General features: G+C 34.1%; 1 long non-coding RNA gene across 1 annotated transcript; it reads right to left on the bottom strand.

Annotated features, from left to right (window-relative positions):
- Positions 1-5214: 5214 nt before the first annotated feature.
- On the bottom strand, positions 5215-8330 carry LOC129501617 (uncharacterized). The gene is made up of 3 exons (XR_008662773.1): positions 8211-8330; positions 6367-6469; positions 5215-5308 (listed from the first exon to the last, which is right to left on the bottom strand). It is a non-coding gene; the product is annotated as an uncharacterized LOC129501617 (long non-coding RNA).
- Between the last annotated feature and the right edge of the window lie 16458 nt (positions 8331-24788).

The raw sequence follows: 24788 nt of genomic DNA, 5'->3' as shown, positions 1-24788 counted from the left end.
TTCACATATAAAACACTCTGTCCTAAATCTCCTACCATTACCCCAAGCTGTGACAACTCAATTCACCCTATAAATGCAAACATGTAATTAGCATGTCAGCTAATATAAAGATTAATAAAGTGTGGCATCTGGCTAGAAGAAACATAATTGTTTTCTTTTTGGTGGAGTTCTAGAAATCTGCTATCTCTTCTGGTAAATCAGGGAATTTTTGAATTTAAATGGACTGCCAGGGATCCCTGGGTGGCGCAGCGGTTTGGCGCCTGCCTTTGGCCCAGGGCGCGATCCTGGAGACCCGGGATCGAATCCCACATCGGGCTCCTGGTGCATGGAGCCTGCTTCTCCCTCTGCCTGTGTCTCTGCCTCTCTCTCTCTCTCTCTCTGTGACTATCCTAAGTAAATAAAAATTAAAAGAAAAAAAAATAAATAAATGGACTGCCAATTTACTCTTGAAGTTGAATAACTCAAGTAAAGCTTTTGGTTTATAAGACAATGAAAGATAAAATTATGTGTTTACATACAACGCATACTGCATCTGCATTGTACGTAAAGGTTAAATTTCCCATCTCTCTAACGTATTCATATCATCAGATAAAAATCTGACCTCATTTCTTATATCTGATTACTCACATCATTAATAATTTAACATATACTTTTGTCTAATATAAAGCTAACCAAGACTCACCTTTTGTGGGAAGTTCCTTCTAAAGCAATTTCTCCTAAATATCTGGTTCCTAACCTTTTTTTCTGTATTTTACCATAGACATGAAAATCAGAATAATCCAACGAGTATAAAATAACATATTCAGTGTTTTTCTAATTGTACAATGCTCCCCTACCCCTGTATGATGACAATTGTGATTAATTTACTTAGTATTATACTAGCATTTTGTACTCCACTTGAAATGGTTAACCTCTATCAACAAAAGGTTTTCCCAACAGGGGAGCCTATCATGTGTTTTTAACACTAAATATCATATTACTTGCACTTAAATGAAAACCTTCTAAAAATGATTCTATATCACCTAAATGATATTTTAAAAAACATCTTAGAATACATATCCAATTCAGAAAAAAACTGTAGAAAGACCAGGTTTTCATTTGTAAATGAAATCACATTAAAATAAGTAGGACCTAGATCTATCTTTGGCATAGGCAGCTTCCCATGATGAATCTCGTAAGTCGCTGAAGGAAGGTGACCTTTTCAGAAAATATCTCTGCTCTGAATAGTCTTCATTTAATCACGTTGCCTTGACACTGACCAATATGGGTTAGCAAGCTCCCTTTTCTCCTTTTAAACAAATTCTAGCTGTCTCAGGATGTATTTTAATTTGGTTTGTTAGTTATTCATACCTACCCTAGAATACTATGAAGAGTTTAAATTTGAGAACTTCATAGAAATTTAAGAATTCATCTAGTACACTCTCATGTTTAACAGCTCAAGATCCAGGGTCATTTCAGTATAACGGTCAAAACCATTGTTTCAGAGGCTGGCCTGCCTGGAGAGTTGTGAGACCTTAGGGAAACGACTTCAATTCTCTTTACCTTGTCCTTCTCAATTGTGAAATGGGGATGATGCCTCATAGTTTAGTAACAACTGCACAGATTATTGTGAGGATGAAATGCCATAGTAGATATAAAATGATTAAAGAACACCTGGTATATGGCAAATGTTTTTTTGCTATTACCATGAATTTATTATGGGGATCACAATTGACTTACCTTAAGTGAATACCAGGGTTATTATTTATAGACACTGAGAAGAACATTTCTTTTAGAAATTCACTAAATGTCAATGGGCATAGTAAGAGGAAAGGGAACCAATGGCATTCACGCACCTGGGTCACGGAGCTGAACCAAGAGGTAAGCCTCAGAGAATCTTCTTTAAGCGGCATGTGTGCTGGAGAGAAGAGACATACAGGAAGAGACCAAGACTCCTACTTTAATTTTTAGGATGGGGATAATCAGGAGCACAGAACAAAATTAATGAGGGTCTGATTTCCTGGCCTTGTATCTGGTTTCCTCACACCTCAAACAGTTAAATGGTGTTCTGGTTAAAACAAGAAATAATGATAAAAAATAAAAAAAGATGGCACTCTGGTACATGGAAGAAATCATTGCATTTATCTGTTCTGAGTAAATGAGCCAAGCACAGTTAAAACTAAATTCACCAAGTTGGAGACTTCTCTTGTTCTAAAATACAGTTTCCCGAGATCAGAGTCATTTGGGTAGAAATAACAACAGGAATCCAGTTCTAACATAAAAACCTAATAATACTCTTCTCAGCAGAATGTGTAAGAAACCAAAGGTAATTGTCAGTCTTGTGAGACCACTGAAGATTGCCATAAAGGTATCATATTGGTGAAAACAGCAAAGAACTTGAAGATGCTTTTGCAATCTAGACAGAATGGTTGAGTTTAGGGAATACTGCAAGGGCTCTAATCACATTCTCAACATTAACGTCCGATTGCTTTCTCTTCAAAAACCCAATTTCTCTTATCATCTCTTTCCATGACATATGAGGATATGTAAGGAATTAGATGTCATGATGTTTCCAGTCTATCCAGAATGCTGGTTGGCCGCTCTCTCTTCTACACAGAACATTTAAGTCAGTAGCATTTTGTCTGCTGAAATGCCCCTTATTATTTAATTTAAAAACTAGCATTCCTCTATTAGGATTTTATGTATCCTTTGCCTTTACTTGTAAGGCTACTCCTCGACAAATGGCCGTCACTTCTTAATAAAATCTGAAAAGTTCAACATAGGAAAGTAAAAGCCATTTTTCTTGAAGTGTGACTTCTTGGGAGAGAGAGGCAGAGATGCTAGGACTAGAAAGATCCCAGGTCTTATATGGGAACAATTTTCTCCCTCTTCATACCTCCATGAATACCTGGGTAATGGAAAGGGATGAGCTTGTGTGAGGATGAAGTTGAGGGTGTTTCTTTTTTTCTTAAAGATTTTGTTTGTTTGAGAGAGAGAGACAGAGACAGAGACAGAGAAAGAGAGAGAATTGGAAGCAGACTCCACACTGAGTGCAGAGCCCAAAGCAGGGCTGGATCCCACAGCTGCAAGATCATGACCTGAGCCACCCAGGCACCCCAGTTGAGAGTTTTGCTAAAAGGCAATTGGAAAGAATTATGCTGGTACCCTCCTGCTAGTGTTTCCCTAACACTGAAAAACTGGCAGGGACTGTATGAGGCTATGACTACCACCAGCCCCAAAATATCCAGACAAAGCTCTCCTGTTCTCTATCTGCATAGAGCTCTACATCCAGGCCAGTTTAAGGTATAAATTGAACCCAAAGATTGGAAGAAAATTACCAAACAGATAAGGTTTATAAGGTTTATTCGGATCTACTGGGGATAGAACACAGGACAGGCAGGACAGGGAAGAAAGTGAAAGCTTAAGGCAACAATATCTAATCAGGGAAGTTACCAGATCCAGGATGAGATGTTGGAAGATAAAATACTGGGAACATACAAAAAGCCATTGTAAAATCAACATTAACATGTATACTTTCATGTTTTAAAAGCATTTTACTTGTTTTATTTTCTGACTGCTCTTTTTCTGATTTAACATTTGTTTAGATTTCTTTTAGATTTCACAGCCAAACAGCACCATTTCTGTGGAAGCAGCATGCAATATAGCATCAGGGTCAGAATTTTAGTCACTGCCCTGGCACTCACTATCTTTGTGGTCACGTACAAGATGCTGTAACGTTTCTTCTTATTGGTAAAATAGGCTTTTTCACAATATATCGCTTACATGGTTGTTAAAAGATTACAGAACATAGATGGTAAACACTTCGTGAAATATGGAGTAAAATAACAATTAGTATTATGTAACAGCTGGTGATAGGCAGATATGGTGCGCTAATTAGGGTGAAATGTGAGATTCATGTGGCAACTTCACCTATTCTAGTTTTTTATTTATTTATTTTTTTTATTAATAACCCTTGCTGTTTAGGATCTCTGGGTTTGGTTCTGCTTGAGCCCTTTCATGCTCCTGTTAAGGGTGGTGAGTCAGCGTCAGAGACCTGAAAATGTGCACACTAGTCAGTATCTGGGCCTGGGCAGGGAGCCAGCATAAAAGGGATAAGTCCTAATATCCGAGATGGTGTCCGGGAGTGGCCTTCTGGATCCAAAGGCCAACGCATTGGAAGGTTCTTTGGGTTCTTGGACAGCTTTCTGGAACTGTTGTATTGCCAGAAGTTGTTCTGGCATCTTCTGGGAGGTTTTGATGCCTTCATGGGGACAACCAGCCAGACTTTCTTTTTCAATCTTACACTACCTAGCCATCCCAGTTTAATTCAAACCACTCATGATTGCTTAACATCCTGTGGCCATGGCCCAAACCACCTCCTCCCTCATTTCTGCTCTCTTTATCCAAGCTCTTTGCAGGAGTTTTGTTTACAGGGATTTAAAACATTGCTTCCTCTCTGTAAGTGACATATTTTTGCTGCGTTCTCAATTAGCCATAATTAACAGCTATAATTGGGAATGTCATCAAGGCGAAAGACAGAAGTAATTCCAAAACCTGGCTCCAGTGCCTGGGCAGTTGTCTGCTGCTGAGAAAGTACACATGACTTTGGTATGTGCCACCTCCATGGAGATGCCGTTGTAGATTCCACTAATATATGTCACATTAAAATCTACCTTTTTGTGATCAGAGCGTGTCAAAACCTGTTTGCTATGTAGCCAAAGGTGGATACATGCTTCCACATCCAGTTAGTCTAGATTAAAGACAACAATAAAAGAGAAGGCAAAAACAAAGGCCCTGAGCACATTTTCTCCCTTTCAATTGAAGGACCAATTTTTACTTTTCAGCATCTTATTGCTATCAAAGTCGTGCAGTCTTTCTCTAAACATGGATGATTTGTTTTTCATTATCGGCATTGGGATTAATTTTTTGCTCTGCCTTTACGGTAAATTATTAATCTTTTCTCAAAGTGAGAGCTTGCCTATTACTGGTGTTCATAATCCTCTGTTTTGTTATTTTTAGTCTCTGATAAAAGGTTACTTGATCTTTTAACAAGCAACTCTGTTTTATATACATCTACATTATCTCTAGGATATATGTTTATTTACTTTGCTGTATTTATGCAAAAAGAGTGAATAAAGAGGCACGGTCTTCTGAGTCACTGAGCATTATTTTTATTTATTTATTTTTTAAATAGAGGTGTAATCGACAAAATGTATTGTTCTTCTTAAAACCCCCAAAATAAATTGTCAGCTGTGTTGTCATGTCCACTCTCTCATTTTATCTTCGAATGCTCTTTTCACCTGGTCTCAGCAGACATGCTCAGAGGAGGCTGAGGGAAGATCAAAGGGTAGACAGAAGCTATTGCTCTATGTCTTTTGAATTTCTGGTGGATTTAATCCTTATGGAGTAATTCATAAAGTAAAACTCTTTAAAAAATAAAATACAACTCTTTTTCTTACCAGCACCAGAAATGATGTATAAGAGATCGGTGCCATATTCCAGTATTTTTGAGTTTTCCATTACTTTAAAACGCATCTTTGCCTCTAGTACTAATTTATTTATAGGTCTCAGGTCTTGTTCTCATCTGATGGATTCTATTTTCCAAAGGTGCTTGTTATTAAATTGGAGGATACAGTGACAGAAGTTATTTTAAAAGTTTTTTAATTCCTCCTTAGAAATCTGTGGTCATCATTTTATCAAAGTCTGCTCCCTTGTTATTATGCAACTAATATTTTTCTAGGGGAACTAACAGGTTTCACGGAATTGTCAACATGATTTAATCCTAATACGATTTACTCAAACGTTTCCCAAAGAGCAAAATGTATTCTTAAGAACTTCCAAAGAGGAAAGGAGGCAGAAATAGGGCAAAAGTGAAGGCATAGTTTACTTGTAAATTCTTATTGGCTCTTTCAGCAAACTACACATTTGGCAGTTACCCAGTTCATTTGTTCTTGTAGGTTTGGCCAGGCTAAATGATGCCTGGCTTCCTGAATGTATTTGGCTTGTAGTTTTTCTAGACAGGTAGTCCAAAACAATTAAACTAGCCAATAAAGGGCCCAGAGATAAAATTTTGATTATTTAAGGCTAAAAAAAAATTGTCACAAAGGAGATCTAGATGGTATATATCTAGAGCTCCAAAATTTCCAAGTCCAGGTTTATTTTACTATCATTTGAATCAGTTTCCTACAAAATGGTTCATAAAGTGACAGGACTCATTATATATCTTATGGAGGCTCATTTGATGTAGAAGATTTTACTGCTATAATAAACAATAATATTATCTTTTTCCAAATGCCTATTTGGTAAATTATGGAAAGCATAACACAAGCATTATCTCCTGTAATCTTTTTTAAAACAAGACAAGCACAGCTGAGGCAAACAACTCACCAGCTGTGGGACTCCTGGGTAAATCACTTCACCTCTCTCTGATTTTATATTCTTGTCCATAAAATTGAAATGATGATAACATAGTATATAACTCATAGGGCTCCTATAAGAATAAAATATCATAATTAATATGAAATACTTAAGAGGCCTAACATCTAGTAAGCCCTTTATAAATGCCCCTACTGAAATGATACGATTGCTCTTATTACAACATTTTGTGGATGAATACACTAAGCCCTAGTTTAAAGAAGGTTTTCATGAGCACACATGTAAGGGATTGGGGAGCTGGGATCTGAACATGAGTGCATCCTTTTTTTTAAAAAAACATATTTTAAATTTTTTATTTATTTATGAGAGACACACAGAGAGAGAAAGAGAGAGAGGCAGAGACACAGGCAGAGGGAGAAGTAGGTTCCCTCCAAGGAGCCTGATGTAGGGCTCGATTCCAGGACCCCAGGATCACGACCTGACACTCAACCACTGAGCCACACAGGTGCCCGGGGTGCCTCTGATTTTAAAGCCACAGTTATTTATTGCTCTAGTCACCCCTACTGTTACTGAACTGTTTGCCATTGAAAGTCCAAATACAGATTTTCAGAAAGCATCTCCCTTAGAATTACCATTTGTTCGAAGGTAAAATTAAAAAAAAAAAAGAGCTTCTGAAAATATTGTTCTAGTCAATTGATACTTCTCATTTTTTCACTCAAAATCAAAGACTTATGCTAATTTGGGGCACACACTGTTTTAATACTTCACTTGTTTATGTAATAAATAATTGAAGAGTACATATTTTTAAATCACTGAAAAAAGCTCAGGTGTTACAATTCATAAATGTCTGAAAATCAGGAGTTTTTAACTACTCTTTATTCATAGTTTAGGTGAGTGTGATTTTCAGTATTATATATCTATTTTTTTTCTTCTGCAGATGTACAGAAATCAGTAAAAAAATTTCTTTTAAAAATAAAGGTTCAGCTCCCTGGAACCACTGAGTTTTGCCTTATCTCATTCTATTACTTAAATCCTGCATATGTACTTTACTTCTCTGCATGTTAATGGTGACCTTGAAAGCTGAGAAATTCTTTGAAATACTCTCTGAATATCCAGTCTCTCCCCAACACAGCTCCCACCTCACCAACTGTCTAATAAAGATACTCTGGGACTGCTGCTTTTATCAAACTGTCACCTCTACTGTTTCTAATCTTTGTCTCAAAAACATAGTTTTTCAGTGGCTGCCTATTTTTATGTTATTTAAATTTAGACACTATAAATTTTTATAAAGTCCCATAAAAATAAGCATTAACTTCCTTAGATGTCTTTCAACTTCCCATAAGAATGAATTAAAAAGCAAATAGAATTTTGTAAGCGTAGTATTTTTAACAAAAAGAAAAAAAAATTAGGGCAAACTGATGTGTTCAGAGCCACTGTCAGAAATTCAAATGCCATTTTAAAGTTAGAAGTTAAAAGAGCCTGAAGTTAAAAAAAAAATCATGTGGAAGAATGTTAGAAAATAGGTACTTTAATGAACTTTCTAGTCTAAAAAAGAGTATTTTAAGTAGGATTATATATGATAAAAAAGAAAGTTTTTAAGTATAATACCAGACTTGAAAAATAAAATGAGCTACTTGGCTCTCTCTCACCCTCTAGTTCTTTCTCTTTTTCTCTGAAAGTCACTCTGTCCAGCAAGCCAAGCAATTCTTATAGCAAACAGCCCCAAGTGGTGTGGCTTGATTAATAATTAACACCTTCCCTAATTTTTGTCTTTCCTTCCAGCTCAGGACAAACAGAGAAAGCCAGATATGCAGCCCTCTCCCATCACATAGTGGCCCAGTTTCCAGTTTTCCTACCTACAGCTTCCCCAAGACAGCAATCTCCAAAGAGGGCACCTGCAGACTTCTCTTTCTTCTCCTCAAACCTTCACACTCTTCCACTTTCCTTTGAGTCTGCCAAATGCAAGTGGCTGTGGCTGACTCTAGCAAGTTTTTTTTTTTTTTTTTAATTTGGACTCTGCACTTATTTCATTCACTTTGCCACCTCCTTCTCCCTGAGGGGGTACAGGTAAGGTGGGATATGTAACTATATATATTTCACTGCAATCAAGATAATGTAAATAGTCATCATCCCTGAAACTGTCATAATAACCTTTTATAAACTCTCCACCTGAATAGTCCTGCCTACCCCCCATCTCTCAACAACCACATACTTTCCTTCTGTCTTTATGTGTGTGCATTTTCTAGAAATTTATACAAATCAAATCATAAACTATATACTATTTTATATCTGCCTTTTTTCATTCAGCATAATTATTTTGAGATGCATCCATGTTGTTCCACGTATTCATATGTAATCCCTTCTAACTGCTTAGTAGTATCCCATTGTATAGCTATGGTATGATTCACTCATTCATTCATCTATTATCAACATCTGGGTTATTTTCAGTTTTTTACTATTATAAAAACACTACAGATATTCATATACAACTTTTGGTACAAACATAATTTTATTTCTCTTGGGAAAATATAAAGTAAAATGTCTAGGGTGTATGCTTAACTTTTTAAGAAGTTGCCACAACTTTTTCTTTTTCTTTTTTTAAGATTTTATTTATTTATTCATGAGAGACACAGAGAGAGAGGCAGAGACACTGGCAGAGGGAGGAGCAGGCTCCACGCAGGGATCCCAAAGTGGGACTCGATCCTGGGACTCCAGGATCCGGCCCTGAGCCAAAGGCAGATGCTCAACCACTGAGCCACCCTGGCGTCCCATCTATACAATTTTCTAAAGTGATTTTATTATCTTATGTTTCCACCAGTAGTGTACGAGGTATCCAATTGTTTCAAATCCTTACCAACACTTTGTATGATCAGATTTTTAAATTTCAGATATTCTAATAAGTATTTAATGTCTAATAATATTAACCCAGTTTTCATGTGTTTATTTCCAATCAGCATATCTTTTTTAAGTGATTACACTTAATTTCATTTGAAGGCTAATTAACTATAACTCATTAAAAGATAATCACCTTTTTAAGCAAGAATGATACAACAACATATTTTGGGACTTCTAGGATATGGAAATAAAAAGAATGACAATAGGGTACTTGGGTGGCTCAGTGGTTGAGCATCTGCTTTGGCTCAGGTCATGATCCCTGGGTCCTGGGATTGAGTTCCATATTGGCGTCCCCACAGGGAGCCTGCTTCTCCCTCTGCTTGTGTCTCTGTGTCTCTGCCCCTGCCCCAAGAATAAATAAAAATCTTTAAAAGTAAATAAAAATTTTAAAAAGATGACAATAGCACACACAAAGAATAGGAGGGAAAAAATGTGGTGAGGAGATAAAAACAAATACAAGCAGAACTAAAAGTTCCTATTCTTCACTCTCATACCCAAAGGGCAAGATAATATTGTTGAAATATTGCTTTCATGCAGGGTGAGTTACCTAGTGGTAGACATGGTCAAAGGGAAAGTCAAAACAAATTTAGATCAAATCTGGGTCATCTTTGTAGTGATCCCTGTATCAGCCACTCCCTATCTTGAAGAGGGCCCAGGTCTTTTACCCCATGCCTTAAAATAACATTACCTAAGCTGGGTGATTTATCTGAGGAAAAATTGCTCCCAGGAAAATCTATGAAATTTTGAGTAAAACACTGGCCTAAATAATACATAACAAACTGAAAAACTATACTAGGTTAAGCAATATTAATAGGTAAGCCAAAGTAAGATTTACACCATTTTCAAAGATATGAGATAAATTTCAATAATATGGAACAGAGACAAACAAAAATAACTGTTTTGTTAACAGAAGGACTAATTGGAAGCATTAAACATAAAAATAATTTACATAAAGAACTCCATAAATGAGATTTATAGCAGAACTGATACAGGTAAACTACAAATTAATGAGTTGAAATACTTGGTTGCAGAATTACCTCAAAAGGCATCAGGAAAAAATAAAAAAAAATGTAATAATTCAAGTGACTTAGAGAATAGAAACAGAAGTATAAATATCTGTATATTTTGAGGGCCATAAAGGGAAAACAAAAAAAGATAGGGAGTGTTAAAGAAAAAAGTCCTTCGAACAGAAGGAAATTCACATCAGATGGTAACATGAATCCACCTGATGGAAGTAAGAGAAATGGAAATGGATACAACTTAGGTAAATAGAGTATCTTATTTCCTGCTATGTATGAATTCTTGAAAAATGTTGACTGGAAAGTACTCAATGTATTGCAAGTCAAAAAGTCTTAGATTGAACTCAGTTTGCCAAAAGAAAAAATAAATATACTGCTTTCCACCCTGGCTGCTGATGATGGTTAAGCCAAATGTCATTCTGCGGGGAGTAACTTAACTACTTCAACTTTATTTCTGCAGAATGCCCCTGAAAGCTCCCACTGTGTCTTTCTTCCTCCCATGAATGCAGATATTATGGTTGAGGCTCCAGATCATCTTCCTACAGTGAGGGCTGGCTGTGGCATAGCTCAGCCTCAGCACCGAAACAAGACTTGACCTCAAGACTATGTGGAATAATTATAACACTGGTCCTCAGTATCCAGGATACAAGTTTTGTTTTGTTACTGTAAACTCATTATTTTTATATCAAAACACTTTTTATTTTGTCAATGTACTGCTATTTCAGACACTGGTCAACAACTTTATGAACATTTCTGTTTTTTTCTCTAATTTTTTCTTCCCCTCCTCTTCTTTAACCTCCTTTCTTCCCACTTATCTCTGCTATATCACCATAGACCTCCATAATTTTCTTCATCTCTGACCTCCTTCACCTCTTCTGCCTCCTTCCATTTCTACTCCCCTGTGAAGGGTCATCATGGACTCAGGGGAAACCCATAAAGAGGGACAAGCTCTCCACTAGGGAAAGGGATAATACACTGGGGAATGGTACTGCAACTCAGTCCCATTGCAAAGATTAGAAGAGCCACTGGAGATGGTTGCTTTGCAAGTGCTTCCTCAAAAGGGTTAAAGATAAAAAGAAAATACTGAAATCTCAACAAACTACATCAGAGATGACAGGCATGAGAATTTCCTTGACAGCAGAAGAACTAATATAGCAGCTAATAATTTATATTAGAATCTTAATAAATGTTTAACAATTTTATGCTTAAAAATTTATATTTTTCTTGATGGATTATATATTTTATTTAAAACACACAAAATTTAGTCCTACCCTTCTAAAATTAATTTTGAAGATTTTAAACAAACTATTAGAATAAATGCCAAAATTGTGCAGCACCTAGATTTTAAAAAAATACCAGCATTCTAGTTTTCTCTCGTTTTCCCACAATTCTGTTGTATGAGAAAAATAAAGCCTTAAATGTTTGTCACTGTTAGTCTTCCTCTTATTTACAACTGAATGAACACATTTCTAATAAAAACAAACTATATTTCCCTGTAAGTATATACATTTGCATATAAATCAAACAGATAGAAAGGGGTCTATTATGATATATCTAAAATAACAATGTGTGTCTATCAAGGAGTATTTCAATTTTTCTCTTCTGCTTGAGAAATCATATTAGTTGTATAAATGAAATAAAAATTAAAAAGCACATGGAAAAAAGCAAAGATAACCAGGACCAGTTTGCAACTAGGATCTACTGAAGAACAATTTTTAGATAATTTCCAAATGATGGGCTGTTTCTCCTTCTTTCAACAAGACTATTTCCATTGTCCTCATATTTCCAACCCATTCCACTACCATCTCATATCTCCTTCTCCTTACTCTTCTTGTTTTTACTTCCAAAGAAAATAGAAACCAGTAACTCAATGCTCTTCAAGAGAAGTTATCAGATATATTCAATGATTCCCACCTCTGAACACATCCTCCTTTAATTTTTTTTTTGTTTTTACTTGAGAGAGAGAGAGAGAGAGAGAGAGAGAGAGAAAATGAGAGCTGAGCAGATGGAGAGAAACAGACTCTCTACTGCATGTGAGACCCTACTCAGGGTTCAATCTCACAACCCTGAGATAATCAAGAGTCAGCCACTTAACTGACTGAGCCACCCAAGTGCCCTAAACATCTGACTCAATCTCAGCTCAGGTCTTGATCTCAGGATCATGAGTTCAAGCCCCCCAAGGCCCACATTCAATCCCAACATGAAGCGTATTTAAAACCAAACAAAACCAAAACATCATCTCATAGACAGCATTGCTGAAACATAAATCTCTCCCTCTTCAATTTCTCCACTTGCCGATTTTTATTTTGTTTTTATAATTTTTACTATCTGTTTCAATTCCAGACAGATGCTAAGCCTTCTTAATATAATATTTCTTCCATCACTCACCAACACTTAACTAATCAGTAAGTCCTTTACATTTTTAACCTCCTGAGTAGTCAGGAGCCAAACCAATTTCTTGAGAAAATTCTGTATTTACTATTATCTGAAGCAACATCCCTTAAACTACAACTTAGACATATAAATGATATTTTTCTATGCACTTTTCCCATTCTCATTTGCAGGGTTCATGATTAACACCAGAATCATGATTATAACTTTTTAAACTTCAACTATGAGTATACTTCTATAAATTAAAACACTCAAAAAAATCACTCAGTGATTTCATTTTAAGATTATAAACCAAAACACTGAATGTGACATGCAATGCCTCACTAATCCTGTCCTTGCTTACATCTCCTCTTTCCTTTGATATCATACCTCTACTTATTCAAATTTCTTTTTTTTTTCCTGTAATGGACCACCTTCCCTGTTGAAATTAGATCTTTACATATGACCTTCTCCCTAGCTAGAACAATCACTTCTTTCTTTCGACTTACTTAAAATCTTATTTTTCAGAGAGCTGCAACTCTTTCACATTCTTTGTGATGCCTTCTCTAGTGTTGTCTGTGGGGTAAGCTAGCTCTCACCCTAAGATTTCATAACTCTCACACTGTTTTCTCTTCAGTTGTTTTTACATTTTAAAGTAGATGTTTAGTTAATTTATCTCTTCCCAATCTACGATGGCAAAGATTATATATATTTTTGAATTCCCAATGTCCAGAAACGTATTAAGTACATAGATGGTCAATAGATATTTAGTGAACTAAATAAAATGATATGAGCGAATGAATAACTCATTCATCCAACACTACATTGGACAGATGATACTTGTGACTTAGCATGGAAATTACAGTTTTCAATATAACAAAAATAAGGCATACATATAAAATATTTTTAAGCACTGAATAGATTTCCACTGGAAATAGAAGAATGAAGGCAGGTAATTTCCAGAAGAGAAAAGTTCAGTCTCTGAACAGGCATTTATTAGCCATCTTCTGTATTTCAGTCATTCTGGTATATGCTGAAGATATAAATTCCAAAGTACACAATCCTTTCTCTCAATAGATTAAGGAAAAACCATGAAACACAAATGTGAATTTAGTAATAGGGAAGTGAAGAGTAGCAGATTCAAAAGAAGTTACAATGAGAAAAATGCATTTATTTTTATGCTAAGGTAATAGTATCTTTGTAAGATAGATATTCATTGTGAAATATTTCTTTACTTCTAATAGTCCTATAATTGCCACCTTTGTGTGTTATCTAGCCATAAGTTTACCCAGTGTTAAAATACAAATGATGATATCTGCTCACCATTTTCTCTCACAAGGTTACAGTGAGGTAATAACGTGAAAAGATTCTGGAAACAAATATAAATTACTATATTAACATAAATACTATGATTTTCTTGATTCAGCTAAAATGGATATAAAATATTTAGCAAACATAAATTTTCTTGCAGTATTAGACATTATCATTACTACTTTGTTTAGTCTCTAGGGCTGTGTCACAGGATGGATATTGAAGACAATTATAGTTCTAGTACACTCTTATTTCAATTAAAGGTTAATTTTCAAGACAAAATTTCTAAAGATAATGAAAAATGTATGTTGGTTCTACCTGTATAAAGACAAGAGAGCTGAACTATTTGTATATTAAGATACTCTTCATAATATTTTCCTCATCAACTTCTATTTAACCAGAATACAATAATGTCAAACATCTGTGTCCTGCATCATGACACTGAATTAGCATCTACATATTACATAATGCAGGCAATTTACATGGAATATGAGTGACATCTTCAATAAAGCTGCTATAAAATATTAGCATTTATGGTTAATAGTGAAATAATGGAATTAATTCTGAGGTGCTACATTTGGATAAAAATTATTGGGCAGCCCGGTGGCTCAGCAGTTTAGCGCTGCCTACAGCCTAGGGCGTGATCCTGGAGACCCAGGGTCGAGTCCTGCGTTGGGCTCCCTGCGTGGGGCCTGCTTCTCCCTCTGCCTGTGTCTCTGCCTGTCTCTGTCTCTTATGAATAAATAAATAAAATCTTTAAAAAAATCATTTTTCATGGTTTGAATAAGATAATAGGGAAGTTTCTTCAAGCTTAGAGAAAAATGTATGATAAAAGTAAAATAATATTTAATGGAATCAAAACTGAATGTATGATATGGGAGTTTTTAACTATTAAAATATATTTGTTTTCTTTAATTTATGTGTTATCTTGGGCAAAATTACTGCAAAAGTGGATGAGAACATACCCAGCAAAAGAAGTTCTAGATCATCTATTTTGATTAAATATGGCAATAGAAGAAAACAAAATGGATGACCATGTGTCAAGGTTTTTGATATCAGAATAATGGGTTGATCGTTTACTATGAAATACAAGGGCTAAAGGAGTGGAACTTCTATAGAGAACCATTCTGGGGTTAATAGTTATCTTTGCCCTACTGTTATCTAAGTTATAGGTAAGCCAATAGAACTGCTAAAATAAATTATTGTTAATAAGTATATAATAAAAAGTATATTTCTCCATTCAAGGCAAACAGTAGAGTAAGTGCAATGGAAATAAAATAGTTCTTATACAAACACCAGTACTTGGCTAATGCTTTTGATTATTATTCCAGATACATATATAACCAGTTTAGCCTACATCTGGTAACTATTAATTTCTAGACTAAAATCTAGTACTTCTATACATAGATATCTTTGTATGAAGATTAAGCTAAAGTTTAGTCCACAATAAAATTTCTATCATAAAATCCAGTGAATGCACTTGAAAAAATACGTTGTTAATTTATTGTTGTGACTTCAGTCAGAATATATCCTTTTCCTGGCTATAAAGATGATATAATCATACTTAAAAAAAGAGATTATTTATTTGAGAGAGAGAGAGAGAACACTCACATATAAGCGGGGGAGGGACAGAAGGAGAGAATCTCAAGCAGACCTGCCCAGTGAGCACACAGCCCCATTCGGGACTTAATCTCGTGACATTGGGATCATGATCTGAGCTGAAACCAGGAGTTGGGTGCTTAACAAAATGAGCCACCCAGGCATCTCATAAACAGATTTCTAAAATAATGGAGATTATAAGGATAAATGTATCCATATTGTTAGCTAAATATGTGATTGAACTGGTGAAATTTCTGAGTAACTGACAATGGTCTGAAACACTCAAACACTAACATTGGCTGTTCTTCAGTGATTGTCAGCTGTAAACTATCTGGTGGTGTCTGTTGCTAAGTAGTATAACTTGTCTGAAAATATAATTTTCCAGTAAAAATAGCAAATGACAAGTTATTTCTAATTCAATGCAAATTGCAGATTCAATATTTACTGAAAAAATGAATAATAAGGAGAATTTCAGTTAAAAAAGGATGGATACTAGATGCAAACTAGTTTGTAGGAATATATTTAGATACAGTACAATGAGATACATATATCCCAAATTTTGTTATATATATGTGTATGACATGTACATTTATTATGTTTTATATATATATTAAATATATACATCAAAATAAGGAATAAAATTCACACGTACTTTATCTATATGCAAAATATACTAGTATTTTAAATTAATGGCCTAGTGTTGGAATATAGATGATTAGTAACCAGGATGTAAGTAACATTATTTAAAAGTTATTAGGTAGATAGAACCCATATATATCTATGGTTAACTCCTGGTCCACAATTTAAGTAATGAAATTATCTTTCTATTAATTAAGACACTCTTTCATCTATCCATAAACTTTCTAGGAAGTTTATCACCAGAATTTAAAATGATAGAGAATCCTAATGGTACATTCTAGAAATATAAGAAAAAGTTTTTATGGCAGGGAAAATATATCAGTCTGAATAACAATGATAAAAACGTTATCTCAAGCATAAACTGTGTACCTATGAGTGTCGGGAAGTTTAGCAGGAATGAATTGGATTATACTTTGGTGGTGGATGGAAAATTTACCCTTGATAAAAGGGGTTGGAGAGGTATTGAGTATCTGTGCTGAGCCAGAAAGAGTCCAGTTGCTAGGCTGAGACCTGGGTTCTTCTGTGTATTTGTTCGGTCTTGAACAAGTTACAATCTTTGAACTTTCATTTCCTCATTAAAAAATGACAAAAATTATACTACCTTCCTCAAAAGATGGTCATAAGAATTACCTGAGTTATGAAATGTAAAGTGTCAGTGGTGGAATATTGCTTAGCCAAAAAGAAGGAATGAAATAATGATACATACTGCAACACTCTACATACTACAACATGAGTGAACTTTGAAAACTATTAAGTGAAGAAATCACTAACAGATTACATATATGATACAATTTATTGTATATTTAAATTTTATAATACAATTTATTGTATATTGAAATAATCAGACCAGGAAAATCTGTAGAGAATAAAAGTAGAATAATGCTGCCCAGGGCTGGAGATGGGTAGATGGGATCGAGGTACCTGCTAATGGGTATAGGATTCCTTCTTGGAGTGATAAAAATGTTCAAAAATGTATTGTGGTAGTTTCAAAACTCTGAATATGCTAAATCCATTGATTATATACTTTAAATGGTTAAATTTACAGTATATGAATTATATCTCAATAAAGCTGTCAAAAAGCACAAATGATAAAGCAAAAAAAATAAATACTAGAGAACTTTTTGTGGTGATAGAAGTATTTTGTATTTTGTATGTCATGATAGTTACATGACTATCCATTAGAATAAACTCATCTATCTGTACACTTGAAATGAGGAAATATGTATCAGTATAAAGGTTCAAAGATAATTTGTGTAAAGAATAATTAGCAAGCCAGCGGATCACAACAAATCAATTAGAGTATATAAAGACATAAAAATATATACAGACATTACATAAAGGATTATTAGATTCGAAGTAGCAAATGTTAAAGACTATAAACTCGGGGATATATTGTAGGCAGGGTACAGGAATTAAAACCAAAGTTGAAGAGGAAAATATGAATATTATGGTAGATTTAGTAATTGGCTTTTTGATGAAGAGAACAGAACAGACAAATGGAAAGTATTCCAGATAAAAGGAACTACTCCCAAAAGAAAGACTTAATCTTCAGGTGAAAGATTACAGTAAGTCACAGTATGTGACTCAGGAGAAAGGGCTATGGTACAATCAACAATATTCCGTGTGATTCTATCTTCTCTCCCAAACCCTTCTAATTTGTAACTGATAGTCCATCACCTTTACACCCTGGACCTTGCTCTTCATCCTTCCACCTTATCATATAAGTTGAAGCCTGGTTGCCCCCAAGGAAGCTTCTTTCTTGCAGCCTTCTTAAGAGTCCCAGTTACTCCCTCATTCTACTAACACCAGGGACTCTTTGATTCTCATTACCACTTAGAGGCTGCTATCCCTCCCTTCATCCTAAACCCAACAACCCATGCCATTAGGGATTAATACCACTTACTCTCCATCCTTGTTTCAATCAATGCTAGAAGTCTCAGTCACTATCCCCCGTTCCTTGAGGATTTGGGGAATTTGTTAATTTATATGTTTTTCAATAATATTCTAAACTAAGTTTGTATGTTAGCTTACCTTAATATTACTGGATTTCTCTCAGTTTTCCTTATATGCCTACTAATTGCATCTATCTATCCATTCATCCATAGAGAGATGGAGATGTAAGTATAGATATAGATAAAATTTGCAGGGTGACAAAAATATTCATGCTAGTTATAAATTTATTAATTTATTATTTGTTATAGTATTGCTCTTTTATTTAATGGATTTGTCTTAAATGTTTTTGCTTGTTACTTATATTACAAATAAATTTATTAGCATGAATTTGATACCATATTATTGCCCACACTTCTGTACTGCTATAAAATTTGAAACTTCAAACAACATATACATGATTTAATTTGATTTGGCCACCTTTATATTAATTTGCTATTAACATCACAGTTTATATTTTGGGGGTCTGTATTGATTACTAAGAATTAAAGAATATTCTTTTATCATGATCATTCTGAAGATAGGTTTTCTTGACCAGTGTGCATATGCACATATTATGAATTACACATTTAATTATTTGTAGAGATAAACTTATTGAGGGCAATCAAATATTATTATAATTATTTGGTCATGTTTAAAAATCTAAATAAATATGTGATAATAATTAGTGAATTTCTGGGCAAACTTGCCTCAATCAGTAGCATTGTCTTTTTCTTGCGGAAGACACTGCATAAGTTATAAATGAGGAATAAAAGACTCTATCTATCAAAAATGACATTATAATTACATCAAATATATTATTAGAAAGTCAGAATTAATTCCTCTGCATAGGGTCTATTTTCTTCTTAGTGTCATTTGTCAGCTTGGCAACTATCAAAGACTTTTATAATTTTCTAGCATTACTTTCTAATATAAAAGAGGAGAAAGTGAACATTTAACTTTTTCCAATAATAAACTTAGAAAATGCATCCCAACCAACAATTGGAAAACACAGAAAATCTCAGGAAAATGATGTGCATTGAAGTTCATTTTAATAGTTTGGCTTACGAGGAAGTCAGAGTTTTCAGCCAGCCTCAGCTGATAATAAAAAGGATGTGGTATCAAATCTATTTGCACTCAAAGTTTGCTGTTCACAGTTTCAGGTGAAAAATATAACTTGTCAGAAAAAACATATTGAAATATCTCACCTACTTTTTTTCTAGATTCCTGCGTTTTTCAGAAGCAGTCCTCTGACATGGTAATTGTACTCCCCTGGCATGTGTAAATGTTTAATTGGGCCAAACATTCTTAAGTATAACACTTGGTTAGGTAACAGTGAGGTGAATCATACATCCTAAATATATGTAGCTCTATTTCTCCTGGAGAAGTTTTCTAAATGTGTCCAAGTCTTAGTAAAGCCCAATAAATTATGTAACATTGAAATGATATTCGTACTTAGCTACTTAAATACCAGAATTATTTTTTTTTCACTTTATAGACTATGATCATCAACTAATTAAGAAAGTATTAGTTGCTTATTGTCCGGACAGAACAAAAGGTCATTAGAACTGAAGAGAGAGTCATAAAATAGAACTATAAATATATAGAAAGTTATTTTTTTCAAAGATGCAAGGCAATTCAGTGGAGAAATGAACAAACATTTCTCTTTTAAACAAATGAGTTGAATCAATGACGTATCCACATATTAAAAAAAACTAATTTTTGTCTGTATTTTGCACCATGTATAAAACAAACTAAGATGTGTCCTAGATATAAGTAGAACTATAAAACTTCTAGAAGAAAACATCAAAAAAGAAGTTTGTGACCTCACTTAGGCAAAGATGTCTCAGGTATGCCCCTGAAAGCACAAGCTATTAAAAAAAGATAATGCAAACTTCATAAAAATTGAAAAGTTAGCTCTTTGAAAGGCTAAGCTAATGAAAAATTTAATATAGACTGGGATAAAATATATGAAAATCATAGACCTGGTAAAGGATTTATATCCAAAATATGTTTAGAATATTTAAAACTTAAGCAGGTAAATACCCTAATAAATTAATGAATAATGAACCAAAATTTTTAAGTTTTTTAAATAATGGGCCAAATTCTTAAAATTATTTTCAAAGAAAATATATGAATGGCAAATGAATGAAACAAATCATGGAAAAAATAATGCATATTATACTATTTAAATCTCCATGTAGTGCAAATTAATCTATGGTATCAGAAAGTAGAGCAATTATTTTTAAGCTAAGAAGGAAGTCATGGGGGAAAAGGGGGAAATTAGGAAGAGTATGAGTCGACTTCTCAGAGGAGTGAATTTATTCAACATCTTATGTTGAAGGTTTCATGATGGGGTTAGAAAACATTCAAAACTAGAATTATTGTCAATTCATAAATTAATATAAACATTTGTGGTATGTTTGACCATTCATCCATTAAAAGGCATCTGTGCTTTTTCCAGTTTGTGTTTAATACGGATAAAGTAATAATGAATATTAGTGTACGTGTTGTGTGAGCATAATTTTTCATTTCTCAGAGTAAAATGCCCTAGTGTACAATTGCTGTGCCGTATGGTAATTCCATGATTAGGTTTATAGGAAATTTCTAAAGGATTTCTCAGACTATAACATTTTACATTCCTGCCAGCACTGTGTTTCCTCACCAGTATCGGTGTTATCACTATTTTTCTGAAGTCATTCTGGTTGGTGTGTAGTTATGTCTCATGATAGTTTTAATTAGTGTTTAATGGTTAATGATGTTAATCTTCATTATTCTTTTTGTCATCTGTACATTCTTTATGTACAGATTCTTTATGGTGAAATATCTTTCATATCTTTTGCTCAATTTCTAATTAGATTATTTTTTCTGTTGAGTTTTAACAGGTGATCTGAAATGAGGAAGTTAGGGATATTTATAAAGGAGTGGCATGAGTAATACTTGTGGTGATTTTGAATCATGATTATGGTGATAATCTCATAAACCTAGATGTGATAAGATTATGTAGAAATAAATATACACACACACACATAAACAAATGAATGCAGGCAGTACTGATCTCTAAATAAGATCGTGGGTAATATTAATGTCAATACTCTGTTTTTAACATTGTACTCCAGTTTTAAAAGATTTTCTCCTAAGAAATAAATGGAATAAATTGTACATAGGATATTACTATATTATTTCTTATAAATGCATTTGAATTTACAATTTTTTAAATTTTTATTTATTTACGATAGTCACAGAGAGACAGAGAGAGAGGCAGAGACACAGGCAGATGGAGAAGCAGGCTCCATGCACCGGGAGCCCGACGTGGGATTCGATCCTGGGTCTCCAGGATCACGCCCTGGGCCAAAGGCAGGCACTAAACCGCTGCGCCACCCGGGGATCCCTTGAATTTACAATTATCTTTAAAATAATTTCAAGCAAAAAAAATGAATGTCCAAAGTTATATTCTCATAGGGAGTCTACCCCTCCCCTTGCTCTTTCTCTGTCAAATAATTAAATAAACTCTTAAGAAAAAAAATCTTAAATACGTATTACTAATGTAGTTGATCTGAAAAGGCCATAAATTGAAAAAAATTAAAAAAAATTTAAAAAGGCCATAAATTGTATAATTGCAACTATATGACTTTCCGAAAAAGGTAAAACTATGGAGACAATAAAAAGATCAGTGGTAGTCTGGAGTTGTGGGGAGGAGGGATGCATCGATGGTGCATTGAGGATTTTAGGACAGTGAAAATATTTTGTACAATACTATGGTGATGGTCACATGTCATTAAATATTTATCCACACCCATAGAATATACATCAAGAGTGAATCCTAATGTGAACTTTGGACTTTGGGTGATTCTGATGTGTTTATGTAAGTTCATCAACTGTAACAAATGCACCACTCTGGTAGGAGATGTTGATAATGGGAGAAGGCATGCATATGTGAAGATGGCAGATATATGAAAAATCTCTGTACTCAATTTTTCTGTGAACTTAAAATTGCTCAAGAAAATAAAGTCTTAAAAAAGATAATTCTTTGATATAGAGAGCATGATCAGGGTGAGGGGGCCAGAGAGGAAAAGAGGAAGAGAGAAACAGGCTTCCCATTATGCAGGGAGCCATAGGGGGATTGGATTCCAGAACCCTGAGATTATAAGGTGAGCCAAACACATATGCTTAATCACCTGAGCCTCCCAGGTGCTCCAAAATTAGATCTTTAAAAAAAATATTTGGTGGGTTTCAGATTATCTGCCATATTGTTATGATGTGAGTTATTTGCATTTTTCTTTTGTGTAATAAAATAAACTTTAAGATAAATACTCCCATTTTAAATGCATAAGAATTATAAGTACCATGAGATAGTTTACATACCATCAATTGGGGATATCAAACCATTATGTTGATTTTTTCCTATATGTTAGTAATTGAAGACTGTTATTTCTAGAGAATACATGAATCCACCACTCCTTTTTTTTTCAAGATTTTTAATTTATTTATTCATGAGAGACACAGAGAAAGGCAGTGACTTAGGCAGAGGGAGAAGTAGGCTCTCCAAGGGACTCAATCCCCAGACCCCAGGATCACGCCCTGAACCAAAGGTGGACGCTCAACCACTGAGCCACCCAGGCATCCCAATTATCTATCTTTTTAAAATAATAACCATCATAATGGATAATGAAGTTTACTTATTTTTCTTAAATCTGTTTTTAAACTGTCATTTTGAAAACATTTTCCTTTTTCCAATGAATTGCCATGGCATTTTTGACAAAATCAATGAACTATGCTCCTGGACTCTCTACTGGTTTTGTTGTTGTTGTTGTTGTTGTTGTTGTTTCCTGTTTTTTATTGACTTATATATTTCTTTTTCTGAATACCAAGCTATCTTGATTAATAGCTTTAGTATAAATCTTGAAATAAGTTTAAGATAGCTTTTGCAAAATTATTTTTCTTTTTAAATATTGCTTTGGATATTATAGGTGTCCAAATTATCTTTTAAATTTCAGAATTATCTTTGAATTCTTTTATACATTTTAGAATTATCTTTTCAACTTCCAGAGATAAAACCTGCTTGCAGCTTCATGAGGAATATACTGAATCTAGAAATCCATATGGGGAGAGTTGCTCTTACAGTATTATGGATACTCTAATCCATGAGCTTGACCTATTTCCCATTTAATTTCTCTCAGTAATTTAATTTTTACTTCTTAATGTAGAACACTTGTGCATAACACTTTGGATACAGTCTTATGCAATTTTTGCTACCATCAATGAAATTAGATTTTTTTAATTTCAACTTTATATTTTTTTGCTGCTACAATTAATTTTTATACTAAACTTGCATCTGCTAACTTGACATTCAATAATTTGTCTTCTTAGTTACAACTATTCCTCGTTCTCTTAGGGCCCTGCATCTCCTGAGCTTGCAGGGTCGACACAGACTCTCTTTGCTCTGGTTCTTGGCATGCTTCCTTTTTCAATACAAGTTCTATAGTTTTGTACACATCTGCTGATCATGTGAATGAAAGAGGAATAGTTGGGAGAGCTGTACTCGCTTTACAGACTGTCTCCCTACAAAAAAAAAAAAAAAAAAAAAAAAATTGGATGGTCATGACCTGACTGACCTAACAACCCCATACAGTAGAAACTCATTTGGGGAGATGCCAGATTTAACTGTTTAAAAATCACTGTTTTACTCTGTTAATTCAACAAGGAAAGGAATGACTGTGCCAATAAAACGTATTCTACCTTAAAAAAAAAAAAAAACTCATTCCGGCTTTAAAGGTCTTCAACTTACTCTCTGTGTACTTGGCTTGGCACTTCTTTATCTTCTCAGTTTTCTTCACCGAGACATGCTTCTCTTCAAGGGGACATTGGACGAGGAGTCAGGGGAGCATGGGGTCTGCTGGTCTTCCCACTTTACCGATTTTTCAATTTGCTTCTCCTTCTGCTTATCTGCCTCTTTTAGCTTGCATAATTTCCTGAGATTTTCTGCATAAACAATCATAACATCTGCAAGTAGGAAATTTTTACTTCTTCCTTTTTAATCTTGCACATTTATTTTCCTTACCTTATTAGAATGGCTAGCTTCTCTAGTACAGTGTCAAATTCAACTGATGAAAACAGGTATCCTAGTATTGTTCTGACTTACAGAGAAAATATTCAGTGTTTCCCCATTAGTATGATTCTGGCTATTGGTTTTTGTTTTTTGTTTTTGTTTTTTTGGTAGTTATCCTTTATCAGCTTCAGTTTCATAATATTTTAACTTTGCTGATCATTCTTATCCTGAATGCAAGTTGGGTGCTATCAAACAAAACAGTAATTTACTCCTCTTCATTTTTATTGAAAATTGAGTAACTGGCAATTTTTTTCTTTTGAAAAGTCTAATAAAACTTACTAGCAACACCATCTGTGATGATTATTTTTTTTCCAGAGAAGGTTAATATAAACATACATATTTGGAAATATTTGGTGCTAATCAGATAGTTTATTTCTTCAAAAGAGTTTGCTTGAAATCCTATACAGGATATGCTTCATTTCAGATATATTTTTCTCTCTCAAAGTTTCGCTTGTAACTTTTTCTATTTTGTGTTTTTCTTATCCTGTTATGCTTCCCTTTATATCCACAAGAATATGGAGAATATTGATTGTGACAGTTTTAATATCATTTTCTTTTTCCTT

The sequence above is a fragment of the Nyctereutes procyonoides genome, unplaced genomic scaffold (assembly GCF_905146905.1).
Source record: "Nyctereutes procyonoides isolate TBG_1078 unplaced genomic scaffold, NYPRO_anot_genome, whole genome shotgun sequence".
Lineage (NCBI taxonomy): Eukaryota > Metazoa > Chordata > Mammalia > Carnivora > Canidae > Nyctereutes > Nyctereutes procyonoides.
The sequence above is the reverse complement of the archived record's forward strand: the minus strand, read 5'-3'. Positions and strand labels throughout refer to the sequence as shown.